Source organism: Myotis lucifugus, unplaced genomic scaffold, assembly GCF_000147115.1.
Source record: "Myotis lucifugus unplaced genomic scaffold, Myoluc2.0 scaffold_1, whole genome shotgun sequence".
Lineage (NCBI taxonomy): Eukaryota > Metazoa > Chordata > Mammalia > Chiroptera > Vespertilionidae > Myotis > Myotis lucifugus.
The window spans coordinates 36,066,463-36,081,052 of record NW_005871049.1 but is presented as its reverse complement, the minus strand read 5'-3'; the positions used below and the strand labels follow the sequence as shown (position 1 = coordinate 36,081,052).

The following is a 14,590-nucleotide window of genomic DNA, read 5'->3' as shown; positions in this document are numbered from 1 at the left end:
GCAGTTTCTTCGTTTTGATCATTGTTCTGTGGTTCTGTAAGATGTTAACATTTGGGGAATCTGTATATGTGGGAGTTCTTTGTACAATTTTTGCACCTCTTTCATAAATTTGAGATCACTCTGAAAAATAGAACTATGTCCCACTGGCGTGGCTCAGTGGTTGAGCATTGATCTATGAACCAGGAGATCATGGTTCCATTCCCCGTCAGGACACATGCCGGTTGAGAACTTGATCCCCAATGTGAGGTGTGCAGGAGGCAGCCGATCAATGATTCTCTCTCATCATTGATGTCTCTATCTCTCTCTCCCTCTCCCTTCCTCTCTGAAATCAATAAAAATATATTTTTAAAGAAAAAATATAACTACAAAAATGATCATAAGGAGATGAAGAGTCTTCCTCCCAGAATTCCGGGGCCTGGGGAAGGTAGCTCTAGGGTAGGGAAGGTGGGGGAAAAGGAATCCTCAGAGCAGAGGATCCCTTCCCCGAAGGGCCTGAGTGTGAGCCAAGGGACCCAGACACTCGGCTAGAGGACACAGGTTTTTGGAAAGAACATGGAGTGAGGAGGGAGGGAGAAGCAAGGTGGCAGTAGGATCACCATGTGGTGACCACTCCCCATAAAACCTAAAGCTTTAGTAAATTTACTAATTTCGAAAATATGTTTGATTAGAGTTCTCATTTATGGAGTGAAGAAGTACTGGCTGGCGGGAGGCTGCATGGAGCTTGCACACCTGGAACAAGGGGCAGAGATGAGGGCCATAAGGAAGTGAGGCTGGCCATTCACAGAAATCTCAGGAGGCCACAGGGCTTACCCAGGCTGGGAACAGGATCGGAGCCACCGTCACCTAAATCACCAAGGAGCAGAGAGGTCCCCAGTGCTGGGTTACCGTCTCAGGCACCATGGAACACAACATGTGCGTTACTTCCTTGCAAGGGAGGTCACCCCTGATCTGCTCCCTGGAGAACATGCAGCCCAGACGGACGATAAATGGGGCACCAGGAAAGTCACCCCATCGGAACTCAAGAATGCCCTGGTCACACACAGCCCTCCCCAGGCTGTTTTCTTTCTCCAGCTATCAGAACCTGCTAACCAAACTCCGGAGGAGGTCCGTTTGCTAGGTGGTAAGCAGCACAGTTGAGTTGATCTGTGGGTTGTCTGCAGTTAGTAACTAATAACAAAACAGAAAGATCATTCCCACTGCAGAAGTGTCTTTCAGAAGAGAGGCTGTGAAGAGGGCAGAAGAGTATCTATCAGGTAGGTACAAAAACAGCCAGATCAGGCAGTGTGGCCATGAGAATGCTCCTTGCAGACCTGCCACTTCAGAGGGCTTAACTGATGGGGGGACACCTGCTGTGCTCTGAAACCTATGGCAATGTTTCCAGGAAGGTCCAGATTTGTACTCCCAGGGGCTGCTCCCAGCCAATGACAGAGTGCAGCAGGACACAGGGCAGTGTTGCGGGGGCACCTGGGACCCCTGTGGTGACCAGTGTGAGCTTTCCCAAACTTGCCTTTGACTGCATATTGGTCTAGAAATCCCCAACCCACCCTCTTTTCTTCACTCCATTTAGATTTGCTTTGCACACTGACATCTCTCCCAGACTTCCTGGCTCCCTCCCGCTTTCTCTCCCATAGGCATTCATCTGATTGATTGATTGATTGATTGATAAATCACAGAGGATGGGGCTAACCCAGGTGGCTTTGGCATGGCCTGTTCTGTCTCACGAATGCCTTCTCTCAGATGCTACCTCTGAGATGCCATCACCCACCCAATACAGAAGAAGGGGTGGGGGCAGGATGAAACAGGCCTTGGAGAGGAAGATATTTTAATACCATTTGGTTAATAGTTAAAAGCATAACATTTCAGGAACACACTCCTTCCTGGGATTATAAGAAAGGATGGTAAAGTAATTCACTCTAGAAAAAAGCCAGCAAGCAGTTGATTTCTGGTTACTACCAGTTGAGGTGGTTATATTTTTGTATTATTTGATGGCTATGTCTTTAAATGGTTCGTTAGACAAGTACTAAAGGCAAGAAATTATCATCAACCCACCGCCACCCCCACCTCAAAAGAAGTGAGAAATGATTCCAGATGAATGAACCCCACATTTAGGGATCTGATTGATCATAAGGAGTCAAAAAAACACTGTAATATCAGAGTGATGTGACCTCTATTTCAACAATTACATAATACAGCATGCAGTTATCAAAGCAATGCCATTTTACAGATTTTATTTATGTCTCTGCAAATGTTTTCTCCAAAATAAAAATATACCAGCTAAGTCTGTTTACAAAGTAGGAAGCTGCTTCACAAACAGCATGACTAGATGGAAAGTAGAGGGAAGAGTAGGAAGGGAAGTGAGAGATGAAGACAGAGAAGGAGAGAAGGAGGGAAGGCCCTCCACCCAGCTCTTGCATCTGGGCCATGGAAGGACCCCTGACGTTGTGGCTGGGGAGCCCCTTTGGAGAACAAAGTTGGAGACATCTGGGTTTGCCAATTCTGCCGCTGATGGAAGTCCCAGAGAGAACTGTCCAAAATGTCCCCCACATTATTTGAAGGGATGAAAACTATCAGCCTAGAGAAAGAATCTTATTTTTTTGAGAAGCAGAAGGAAATATCTGGAAAACATCCGTACACTGTGAGGATGACGGAGGCACCGTTTGGGAGCCCATAAGGAGGGAATGGAAAGTGGTGATGTGGGAGGCGGTCATTTCCAGACCAGTGGCCCTGAAGCGTGAGAAGACTCAGGTTCAGCTCCTTCCCACACTGAGGAAGCCAAATGGTTCCTAAGAACAGAGAGGTAGCCCAACCAGCGTGGCTCAGTGGTTGAGCATCAACATATGAACCAGGAAGTCAAGGTTCTATTCCTGTCAGGGCACAGGCCCGGGTTTCGGGCTGGAATCGCAGTGTGGAGCATGCAGGAGGCAGCTAATCAATGATTCTCTCTCATCATTGATGTTTCTATCTCTCTCTCCTTCTCCTTTCCTCTCTGAAATCAATTAAAATATATATGTTTTTAAAAGAACAGAGAGGTAATGAACCCCAGAATATTAGTCCTGGAAAGGCCTTGGAGCTCATGGAAGCCAGCCCGCTGTGTGGAGGGCTAGGAAATGGCTCAGCGAGGCTTAGAGCTAGCTACTAAGTGAAGAGCTGGGATTAGAACCTGTCTGATGGCACAGCATGGGTGTCATGACACCAGTCCTGTGACTCAAATCAAGAAGGCATTTCTGGGCTCCTCGCCTCGGGGGACTCTGTCAGCACTCACTGCCTTGGCTGGATTTTGGACTCAAAACTGTGCAAGTGATGAAATCATATTTGTCTTTGCTAAAAGAGCACTTCTGATTTTTTTTTGATTTTTTTTTAAAATATGGAACGCTTCACGAATTTGCGTGTCATCCTTGTGCAGGGGCCATGCTAATCTTCTCTGTATCGTTCTAATTTTAGTATATGTGCTGCCGAAGCGAGCACCACTTCTGATTTTTTTTTAAATCACAGGAAGAAATCTCTTCTTTATTGCAGTTTGCCATGTATGTGTATAAAATACTTGAAACCAAAGTTCCACAAACTGATACTCACCCTGACTATGTGCAATGCATTCCACTATTTTGTCTTCCTGTCTTTTCTTTTCACTCTCATTGGAAAGAAATGGTGCTTGTTATCGAACAAACACTGGTTCAAGGGAAGCCTGTGGTGACCTGAAGCGATAGCAGGTCACTAGAGCCGCTGTACTCTCAGGTGTGGCTGGAAGTCATCATAAAGCCTTTCTGAGAAGACTGGAATGATGACCCGAAGAGGTCCCCATAGCCTCCATGGGTCATCCCACTGCACTAGGTCCAACGGACATGCCTCAACTCAGATGCCCATACAGCCTCTGACTACAATAACAGTGATTCATACCTCACTTACAAGAATTATCTCACTAGGAATAACCTAACAGAATAGGTAATGTTATTCCCTTGTTTAACAGATGGGGAAAAGTAAAGATCAGATCACCTAAGTGACTTGCCCAAGGTCACCTGTGGTCAGGACTAAGGCCTGGGTCTTTGATACTCTTTCTATCACAGCCCTCCCTCAACCCCACCCCAGCATTTTTATGATCCTCTGTTAGGACTGGAGGAATTCTCCAATTCTGGGAACTCTCAGTCCTTCTCTCTCTACCCTTAGAAATCTCTTCTAGTTCTCAAGCTCTGTCTGGACTAGGAAGGTTCCTGAGTAGGAGGGATTTCCAATAGTCACCGTACAGTAGTCTGTCCAACTGACAGCCCCTCCTCCAACAGGGGCTTCCACCCAAGTCGGCTTCCACAAAGTGGGTGAGCTAATGTTTAAGATGTAGGCAGAGACGATGGATGGCTCGAGAAGAAATATGAAAAAGCCACAGTGCTTTCAGCTCTGCCTGGAAATTCTTTAAAACTGTTGAGGTCAAGAGCGAGTTGAAAAGCCCTCCAAGGAACTTGACTGTGTGCTGGGGGTTAATGTTTTTATTAATTGATCATGTTTGCAGCTTCTTAAAAATATTGTATACCCACTGGCATCCCCCAGTCCCACTGTAACAACCTCAACCCAGCCCTCCATTTATCAATACAATTGCATCAAGGATAGCCTCCCGGCCTCATCCATCAAACAGGCCACTGTCTGCAGACTTTCCAGGGTTTGTTGTATTTGGGATTAAATGTGGGGATGGAGGTAAAATTAACGGGGTTTCTATAAATATAACTTCTCTGGCTCTTGTTAGAACTGGGGGTGGGGGAGGTCACAGGAAATCTCTGGTTTCAAACAACTCCATGTGGAGTGATCCTGTTTACTTGAAATGTCTGGCCAAGATCTAATGATACCCCATTAATATTAAATAAATAATTTCCACAGAAGCTATTTTCTTGGTCATCTTTGCCAAATTTTTTGAGAAAGGGGGCCAACACAGAAGCCTTACATGCGTGTCTCATGTAAAAGCCTCAGGATTAGTGGGAACTAGGCTTCCTTATTTTTTTAAGCTGTTTCATGTCAGATAAAACTCAGCTGGTGAACCAATCCAGCCATATAAAATGACCCAGCTGGGCTACCGTACTGGTGTTAAAGAAAAATAACCAATGACACTTGTTAAAGATGGTAAGGCAGACCTTATTCAGGACCATGAGGATAAGTGCAAGGTCATACAATGGGATATTATAGTGGGGGCGGGGGAGAGATTGGGCTCAGCTCTGAGGACAGCATGGGCAAGTGGGAGCTTACAGCCAAGGAGACTGGGGCAGGGGATCAGTGGATGGGAAATTACTCAGAGGAAACATCAAGGGTGAGAGGGGGTCTCAGCTAAACAGACCTAACTAGATTCTTGCTCAAGACAGGCCAGGTGAAGAGACATCACCTGGGGGATGGTGGAGGATGAGGAACCTGATCGCATATCAAGGGTGATCAGTTGTGGGGTAGAGGGAATGTTCTAATTAAACTGACTTAGCAGGGTTTTTGCTAAAACTAGATTTTACAAGGAAGGGCACAGATGGGCCTAGGAGAAGGTTCAGGAGCCTGACTAAAGGTTGGTCAAACCAAGAGTCTTTGTCACTGGTTACCACCAAGAGGTCATTCCATGACATTCACATTCTCTTCCCGCCCAAACCAGCTTTCTGAAAAGCATCTAACAAATGGATTTACCCAAGATGTTAACAGCTAGGCAGCAGGGTTGTCAGATTTAGCATGTAAAAATACAGGACCCCCAGTTAAATTTGAATTTCTGATGAACAATGAGTAATTTTTACCATAAGTATGTCCCGTGCAGTATTTGGAATATACTCATGCTGGAAGTTACCTGCTGTTTATCTGAAATTCAAATTAAATTGGTCATTCAGTATTTTATCTTGCAACCCTACTGGTAAGACCCAATATGCTACTCTTTCAGGGAAATTCAATTTTTAACAGGGATAAGAATAGACAGTGATGTGGTTAGAAGGGAAATCTACTAGTTTGCCAGGTAAGAGGCCTTCCTTTCTAAGAATTTGCTTTGTATCAGAAAGGTCAGCATCTCCAGCTACCTTTTACCTTGTTGCTAAATAAGAAAGCTTGTGCCTTAGCCCATAAAACTGAAAAGAGCTGACATCACTGAGTGCTGAGCACTTCACATTCACAGTGAGGTAGATATTATGACCTCATTGTTGCAAAAGAGGAAACTGAGTGTAGGGAGATTACAGAACATGCCCCAGTTAAACACCAAGAAAGAGGCTACCAGACCAGGTTGGGGTCAACTGGGAAGGGGACATGTTCTCCTTCGAGCCAACATGTGGGCATGAGAGAGATAGAGATGGATGCAGGGATGCAGCTGGCGATGCCCAGGTGCTGGGTGGATAAATCCAATAAAATGAGGCCACACAAAGTGCTTGGAGGGCACTCACTGGTGTTATTGGGGGAGTTAAGAAAGCTTCGGGACCAAAGTGATTTTTGGAGGCTTAAAAAGAGATTTATTTTCTCATAGTTTTGGAGGCTGGAAGTCTGAGATCAAGGTGTCAGGAGGGTCGGTTTCTTCTAAGGCAGCGGTTCTCAACCTGTGGGTCGAGACCTCTTTGGCGGTCGAACGACCCTTTCACAGGGGTCGTCTAAGACCATCCTGCATATCGGATATTTACATTACGATTCATAACAGTAGCAACATTACAGTTATGAAGTAGCAACGAAAATAATTTTATGGTTGGGTCACAACATGAGGAACTGTATTTAAAGGGCCAGAAGGTTGAGAACCACTGTCTAAGGCCTTTCTCCTCGACTGGTAGGCGGCCATCTTCTCCCTGTTTCCTCACCTGGCCTTCCCTCTGTGCCTGTCTCTGTCCTAATCTCCTCTTCTTGTAAAGACATTCATCATTGGATGAGGACCCACTCCGATCACCTCATTTTAATTTAATTGCCTCTTTGAAGACCCTGTCTTCAAACACAGTCACATTCTGAGGTCCTGGGAGTTAAGACTTCAACACAGGAATTTGAGGATGGGGCCCACAGTTCAGCCTATGACAAGAGAAGAATGAGCTCTGTCTCTTCCAACCATTGCCCAGGAGCCATCAGATTCTCATTGTTAATACACACTGACTTGATGGCAGGAAGACTGAAGCAACTCCTCACAGACCAGGCAGTTCTCTAGTTTAAAGGGGGGGCGGGTGGGGGGTGCATTTATTGAACAACTACTATGTGAAAAGTGCATTGCATGAAGCATGCCTTTCTTCCTCACAGTAACTCTGCAGGCAGCTACTGCTATCCTTGCTGTACTGATTAGGAGATTGAGGTTCAGAGAGTTGAAAACACTTGCCAAAGTTCTCATCATTAGCCTGACTCCACTGCCCAGCCTTTTCCTACACATCAACGTGCCTGCCTGCAAAGCCCAGTCTCCACTGAAGGACCTGGCACAGTGTCCCTTGCCTGTGTTGCCCATCTCTTGTCTGGCAGAGCCCAAACCAGACACATGAGCCCACACTGAGCCTGAGATGTGCCCGTGGAAACGACAGGTAGCTCCTGGGACACCGGAGCCTCGGGTCAATATTTACCCAGTAATTCAAGCAGGCAATAAACAGCTTACAGGTAGCCTCTCACACACACCACGCAGGCCTCCTCAGCCCTTGGACAGGGCCCAGCTCCAGCAAGTCCGGGCTGGGGCCTCCTCTCCTCAGACTCAGGGAGCAGCAGCTCCCAACCTGGCTGCACAGTAACGCCCCTCTCCCAAGGGAGCTTTGAAAATCCTGGGACCCAGGCCAGCCAGGCCAGTGCAGAGCCTCAGAGGTAGAACTCAGGCACCAGTATTCTGTAACACTCCCTGGTGTGCAGCCAAGGTTGAAAAACACTGCTATCTACAAATGTCGTAAAGACTCTATTGTCCCTGTCCCTGCCGAGTGTGACATGCAGCACGGCACCCCTCCCCTCCATATTTCCTCCTCCAGCCATGCCCCATAGAGACAGAACATGCTCATACATGGATGTGCACACACAGTCAGGCACACATGCGTGCACACACAGTCAGGCACACGCCTGCAGACACCGGGACCATTTGTCATAGGCCATAGGAGAAAGGCCCAGAAAATGCCACGGTTACGGTTCTCCAGGTGGGGACGCATGAGTCACAAAGCCTGGTTTACCCCACGTGACCCAGCATCTCAGCAGGGCCTGCGCAGCCCTCGCTGCCATCAGAACAGAAGGGTCAGGCCCAGCCCCGAGATTTTGGTTCCAGGATCTAGGAGGGTGATTCTGATGGGCAGTCCACAGTTGCGTCACAGTCAGGGGAGGAGAGGCACCTTGGCAGTGACCAGCCCTCTTTTCTGTGTGGGGAAACTGAGGCCCAGAAAGGTACAGGGATGTGCACAAGGCCACCCCGAAAAGGGCTGCACCTGAGCACTAGCTGGTCGATTGACATTAACAACCATCACAATTGTCATCATCACAGACAGCTTGCTCCGGGCTGGCCACTTTTCTCAGCTGTTTGTATGTTCACACGCTCAACCCTTACAACCTCGGAGGTGGGTGAGGCTTTTGCCCAATTCTAGAAAGGAGAAACTCAAACTTAGCACTTTTCTCCCTTTTTTTAAATTGTGGTAAAATACAACATAAAATTTACCATCTTACTAATTTACCAATTATTAACCATTTTTCTATGTACAGTTTGGTGACGGTAACTATATTGTTATACAACCATCACTACCATCCATTTCAGAACTTTTTCATCTTCCTAAACTGAAACTCTATACCTGTTAAACACTAACCGCCTTCCTCCATCCTCCCTCCCCACAGCCCTTAACAACCACCATTTTACTTTCTGTCTCTATGAATTTGACTCCTCTAGGTGCCTCATAGAAGTGGAATCACACAGAATTTGTCCTTCAATGACTGGCTTACATCACTTCGCATAATGTCCTCAAGGTTCATCCATGGTGTAGCAGGTGTCAGAATATCCTTCCTTCCTAAGGCTGAATAATATCCCGCTGTACATATTACACGTTTTGTTTATTCATTCATCCATGGACGGATACTTGGGTTGTTTCCGCCTTTTGGCTATTGTGAATAATGTTGCTGTAAACATATGTATGCAAACATCTGTTTGAGTTTCTGCTTTCAGTTGTTTTGTGTATACACCCAGAAGTGGGATTGCTGGGTCAAATAGTAATTTTCTGTTTAATTTTTGGAGGAAGCTCATACTGTTTTCTACAATGGCTGCAACCATTCCCGCCAGTGGTGCCCACATCCTCACCAACATTGATTTTCTGTTTTTGTTTTTCTGATAGTAGCCATCCTACTGAGTGTGAGATGGTATGTTGTTATGGTTTCAATTTGCATTTCCCCGTTAGTGATGTCGAGCATCTGTTCACAGGCTTGTTGGCCACTTGTATGTCTTCTTGGGGAAAATGTGAAACTTAGGACTTTAAAGTAACTTCCCCAAGGCTATGGAGTTAATGGTGGCAGGGTGAAGTTCACACCCAAACATGTAACTTCCTGAACTTGCTCTTAACCACTAGCACTGAATAACACATGGAAAGCTCTTGGAACAGTACCTCAAATGCATTAACTGTTCAATAAGTGTTAGCTATTACTGCCGTTAATATTACTTTTACTACTACTGTTACTACCATTAATATTACTACTGTTTACTACTACTATTACTGCCATTAATATTAATATTTACTACTACTGTTACTGCCATTAATATTACTACTGTTTACTACTACTATTACTGCCATTAATATTGCTACTATTACTACAATTAATATCATTATTATTACTATTAATGTTACCACTACTATTATCACCACTAGTATTATTGCTATTATTACTGCCATTCTACAAGTATCACTACTATTACTACTACTATTGCTCCCAGTTATATTACTGCTGCAGCTGCTGCTGCTGTCCCAGGCTTCCCAAGACTGGATTCAGCCAGGTCTGCCTCACCACACAGCTGGGAGCCCATCACTGTATCTGGGGTATTATTAGCATGGTTGGAGCCAAAGAAGAAAAGATCAAGGACCACCAGGGCTTTGTGATTCATCCTCTATTTTAGCACTTCTCAGAAAGTAGACTGTGGACCACCTGGATCAGAGTAGTCTTGGAGGCTCACTTTAGTCTGGGTTTCCCTCTTAGACTTAGTGGACCAGAATCCCGGGGGTGGGGGCAGTTAGACATTTGCAGGACACAGGCCCCAAAGTGACTCTCCACTCAGTATGACTAAGCATCTCGGCCCACTGGTGCTTGGGCAGGAGCCTTGCTCACTGGTGAGCCCAGGTACATCTTTTTGGTTTGGTAATAATGATCCCTACACCAAAAAAAAGACAATGTATGATTTACTTTCTTTTTTGCTTTCATGAATATCTAAATTTCTCTGGTAATCCTATGTTAATTTTGTACTGAAGAATTAACATTTTTTAAAATATATTTTATTGATTTTTTACAGCGAGGAAGGGAGAGGGATAGAGAGTTAGAAACATCGATGAGAGAGAAGCATCGATCAGCTGCCTCCTGCACACCCCCTACTGGGGATGTGCCTGCATCCAAGGCACATGCCCTTGACTGGAATCGAACCCGGGACTCTTCAGTCCCCAGGCCGACGCTCTATCCAGTGAGCCAAACCGGCCAGGGCAAGAATTAACGTTTTTAAAAGTGGCTGTACTCTTCTTAACAGATTTATGGAAATATAACCCATATACAATATACAATAAACTGCACTTAAGTGTGCAATTTGATAGGCACCATCACCAGTCACAATAATGAGCATATGTGTCACCACTAAGTCTCCTTACGTCCCTTTGCAGAGGTACCTGTATTCATATTGCATGCCTTCCCACCATTCCCTCTGCTCATGCACTCTCCACCCCTCCCAACGATCCTCAGCATCAGAATTTGTGGACTGTGAGGGGGGAAAATGTGTACTCTTTTCTAGTGATCACTGCCATCAGAACAACCCTGATGACGCTGCCTGGAATAACAGACCAGGTCTCAGCAGCTAAGAGTAAACTAAGCCTAGCGGAACGCAGGCTGCAGCAAACAGTGCCGTGGTGAAAGGAACGGGTGAGATGGGATAGATCACCAAGTACATTAAAGGTGCCAGTCTCTTTGTCCAGAACATCCTCCTCTGGCATCATCCAATTTTCAAACTCCTATTCATCCTTCAAAACCCACTTCTCCTTCTGGGAAGCCTCTCTTGGTCCACTGTGCCCCCTCTGCTCCGTGCCTGTGCCCACCTGCACTGACCTGCCATTTGTCCCCTCACTGCTCTGGAGAAGACTCTCCATCAGTCATTCCTTAAGAGTAGAGGCCACCCATCCCTCCCAACCACCTCAGTAAATTCTCTTTTTTAAAATTAACTGTGCCATTAAGCACATTCACATTGTTGTACACCCTCACCACCATCCATCTCCAGAATATTTTCATCTTCCCAAACTGAAACTCTGCACCCATTACACTACAACTCCTTCTTCTCTGCTTCCCTCATCCCTGGCAACCATTGTTCTAGTTTCTGTCTCAATAAATTTCACTACTCTGGGTACCACATGTAAGTGGAATCATTTAGTATATATCTTGTTGTGTCTGGCTTATTTCACTTAGCACAATGTCTTTAAGGTTCATCCATGTTGCAGCATGTATCAGAATTTCCTTCCTTTCTGAGACTGAATAATATTTGCTTGTATGGATATACCCCATTTAGTTTCTCTATTCATCTGGCGGTGGATACCTTTTGGCAATTGTGAATTATGCGGCTATGAACATGGGTGTGCAAATATTTCTTTGTGACTTGCTTTCATTTCTTTGGGGTATATACCCAAAAGTGGATTTGCTAGGTCATATGGAAATTCTACATTTAATTTTTTGAGCTCCTGCCATACTGTTTTTACAGCGGTTGCCCCATCTTATATTTCCACCAGCAGGACACAAGGTTCAAATTTCTTCACATCCTCACCAACACGTGTTATTTTCTGTTTCCCCAGGAATTTTTAACCTCACTACAGCTCCTAATCTCTCCCTACTTATGCCGGTGAAACGTAGAAAAGTTCAATCTTCCAACGTATTTTTCCTCCAGAACTCCTCATTTCTGTATGGTCCCTAGTTCTCAGATGTTTTACATCCTGTAAAATAAAATCCAGATGACTTCATACATCCTGCCTCGTCTTGTTTGGCTCTGGCCCAGAGCTGGTAGGAGGTTACTTTGACCTGCACATAGGTGGGTCGGGCACCTGTCCTGATGGCCACCAACCTGGGGCCTCACCTTTGCGAAGGGCTGGCTGTGAGCCAAGGGCTCTTGAGGGGTCTTCACCTCTGCTGCTGACTTGCTTTAAAAAACAACAAAACCCACCTCTGCTCATTAGTGGAATGTGGGGATTTCACAGATATTCACAAGCTTCATCAGAAAAAAGACAGCCCCAAAGTAGCCCCCACATATAAAAAGGCACCCCTGTGAGAATTGAGATTAAGGGTTAAAGGACTTCAGAAGACAATCGGTCCCCACCCTGCCTCCAAAACTCCACAGAAGGACATTTGCTTTCTTTTTCGAAATCTCAAGGGAAAGAGAAGAGCTTTCTGTGTGTTTCTCAAATCACACTGCTGTGCTCTGAATATTTGTTTCCTCAAAATACATATGTTGAAATCCTAACTCCCAAAATCTTTGGAAATGAGGCCTTTGGGAGGTGATGGGTGGGATTAGTGCCCTTATAAAAAAGACTCCACAGAGCTTCCTAACCCTTTTGGCCATGAGAGGACACAGGGCAAAGACCGCTGTCTGTGAAGAAACTGGCCCTCATCACACAGTGAATCCGCTAGCGCCATGATCTTGGACTTCAAGCCTCCAGAACTGTGAGAAATTTCTGTCAGTTAAGCCACCCAGTCTGCGGCATTTTACTATAGGATTCTGAATACTCTAAGACATTCTAAAAAATGGTGAGGGGTGAGAGGTTGCGGAAGGTAGGTAGCATCGTTTGAACAGCTACTCTCTGTAAGGACCATGCTCGGTGCTCAATATATTTTATATTCTAGAACTCTCACAACACTGAGGGAAAAGTGATATTGAGCCCGTTTTACAGATTAGGGAGCTAAGGCTTCCAGGGGGTTAGCAGCTTGCCCATTAGTGATGGTGATGCAAACCCACACATGCCAGCCTCCAAAAGCCATGCTTCTTCCCAATGGCCAGCTGCCGCTGACCAACACCATCTCCTTCTGGCTCCCGGGCCCTTTGCTGCAGCGGGGAGAGGGGAAGGAGGTGAAGTGCTGGGCCTCCACTTTGCAGGCTCAGGGCTGGACTTTCCCCAACAAGCGAGCGGGCTCTGGAGGCTTGACCACCACTCAGAGGAGACTGACTTAAAAACAGAGTAGTTTTTATCTATTTATTATGACCAGATGGTGACAGGAATGACTTAGGAAGTCAAATCAAGGTCACATCCAGCTTGATACAAAGAAAGTCCATGCAAATGAAGTTGGGATTCTTAATGCATTTTTTTTACTGTGGTAAAATTCACATAACATATGATGTAGCATCATAACTGTTTTCAAGTGCACAGCTCAGTGGTACTAAGTACATTCACATTGTTGTGCAACCATCACCACCATTCATCTCCACAACTTCTTCATCTTCCCAAAGTGGAACTCTCTACCCATTCAACACTAACTCCCAACCCCTCCTTCCCCTCAGCCCTGGGCAACCACCCTTCCACTTTCTGTCTCTATGTCTACTCTAGGTACCTCATGTAAGTGGAATCGTAGTAGTTGCCCATGGCTGCTTTTTTCACTGAGTATAATGTCTCCTAGGTTGAATTTAGGGAATTTTGAGATTCTTGCACAAAGAGTTGTGTCCTGGTGACTCACCCATCTCTGCTTAGGGATCAAATGCCAACTTCCCTGGGCTCGATACCCACCCACAAACCCACCCCACCTCTCCCCCTGGGGAATACACCTCCAATAAAGTCAGGCTGGGGAATAGCCTTCCTCTTCATTTCTACCCATTTCCAGACCTTGCTAAAGTCCCTACATGACCGGATGACTTTTCACTTGTTCATTTTGGGAGATGTTGCCTGGTGAGAGCTGCACAGGCCCCTTGATCTTATCAAGATTAAACACACCCCAACCTCCTGGGGCGGTTCCCTCGGGGAAGGCATTGGATTCAGCAGCTGCCTCCCAAATCTGGGGGCTCTTGGTAGCGTCTGCCATCAACCTGGGCACTGGCCAGGGCTGGCCTTATCCTGTCTTCTGCTCATTTGCTCCCTCCACTCAACCTCTAACCCCTCTCTTTACTTCTGTGAAATCAAGATGCCCTCTGGGCCTCTCCCTGCCTTGCTTCCTCCACCCACTCCACCAGCCTGCCTGTGCCCACCTGCGCCAACGTGCTGTTTGTCCCCTCACCGCTGTGGGAGAACACCTCCGTCCGTCATTCCTTGGGGGTCAAGGCCGCCTGTCCCTCCCAACCACCTCCTGGCTGCCCCAGGCTGCCCCAGGCTGCCCTCCTGGGAACACGCGGCCACGGGATTGCATCATGCACACCTTTAGACTGCAAGTGCCACATGGGCAAGGACTCTGCTGTTTGTCTTGGCTACACCTTTTTCATTAATTCCCTGCTGTCCTCATTTACGGCCCCATAAAACTACGGGATTGGAAAGAAATA

At 46.1% G+C, this 14,590-nt stretch overlaps 1 non-coding gene across 1 annotated transcript; it reads right to left on the bottom strand.

Moving 5' to 3' along the window:
* Positions 1–3,358: 3,358 nt before the first annotated feature.
* On the bottom strand, positions 3,359–3,465 carry LOC111826578. Its single transcript, XR_002829940.1, has one exon. It is a non-coding gene; the product is annotated as a U6 spliceosomal RNA (small nuclear RNA).
* Positions 3,466–14,590: the final 11,125 nt, after the last annotated feature.